The 1,332-nt window shown below is 30.0% G+C and overlaps 1 protein-coding gene across 1 annotated transcript in view; it reads right to left on the reverse strand.

The window, feature by feature from the left end:
* Positions 1–1,332, reverse strand: part of LOC117181492 (cytochrome P450 6a2-like) — a 43,620-nt gene that overhangs the window by 16,026 nt on the left and 26,262 nt on the right. The gene's annotated exons all lie outside the window — the stretch shown is intronic.

Below are 1,332 nucleotides of genomic sequence, written 5' to 3' on the forward strand. Positions count from 1 at the left end.
TTTCTAAATTAATGCTTATTTAACTGTTCTTTAAGAATCAAAATGAAATAATTTTACCTTCGAAATACAAATAAAAAAATTAAACAATTATAATCGTAACATTCCAAAAATTTGTCACTCTGAAATTGTGACAATTCATTTTCAAATTGTTTACTATTGAAAATTGTTTTTTTTTTATTTCCAAACCAAATAGATTAAAAATTGAATATTTTATACTGAAATAATGCTTCAAAAAGATTTTGAAATTGAATAAAGGCGCTCATTTAAGAAGCCATTAATTCGAACTTTACACTTGTGCCACTACTAAGGCTTATTGCAATTAAATTAGTTCAAATTTTAACGTTAAAATATGTAAATTGTATCATTTTGAACAGATCTAGAATCACCTTGTAAAATCAATCACTGTTTAGTTTTTAATACTCGAACTGCAGTTCAATTTTCCAATTTACTTTCATTTTCTGATTTTTCCTGATCGCGAGTGTAGCTTAATATTTAAAACAACTTTAATTTTTTTGAAATTGTAATTTTTCGGCTGTAACTTACGGGACAATAATTTTATTCTTTGAAAGATTTTCTACAAATCTTGTTGATAATTTCTACATTCTCATCAAAAATATGAAGGTATTAGTTTTTTACGAAAATAACTTTTTCGGATTTTATCAAATGTCGACATTTTGAGGCCCCGTGAGTCAGAAAAACAAGTTTTTACGTAGGGGTCTGTTTGTCTGTCCGGCGTCGTCGGTGTTGTTGTTTGTATACCGGATAATTTTCGAAAGACTGGTCCGATTGGATTGGGCTTTAACACACTGTTCGAGGGACCAAAAAGAAAGATCGAGTTCGTTAAACAGCCTTTTTTGATAAAAGTCCAAAAAGTTGAAGCTTTTTCAAAATTTTTGAGACCACTTTTTTCAAAATTTGCAAATTTTATTGACAGCTATTTATGATTAAAAAAATATGAGCAATTTATCCTGACAACTTTTTTTGATAAAATCAAACTTACCAAAGTTAAAGGATTTTCAAAATCCAAAAAACCAAACGAAAATGGACATTTGAAGCAAAAAAAGCTTGATATGGAAAAAAGTCAATAGGCGAAAAACGCTACTTTTTCAAGGCCCCATGATTATTTTATCACATTCTCATCCATAATGAGAAGAGTTTTATGCGAAAAATGATTTTCGCGAATTTCGTTAAATTTCGACGTTTTGAGGCTCCTTGAGTCAGAAAAACAGCCTGTCTCTCTGGCGTCTACGTCGTCGTTATTGTGGTTGTGGTTGTCTGTATATCGGATAACTTTTGAAAGAATAGTCGGATTGGATTGTGGTTTGACACACA

This window comes from Belonocnema kinseyi, chromosome 10 (genome assembly GCF_010883055.1).
Source record: "Belonocnema kinseyi isolate 2016_QV_RU_SX_M_011 chromosome 10, B_treatae_v1, whole genome shotgun sequence".
Taxonomy (NCBI): domain Eukaryota; kingdom Metazoa; phylum Arthropoda; class Insecta; order Hymenoptera; family Cynipidae; genus Belonocnema; species Belonocnema kinseyi.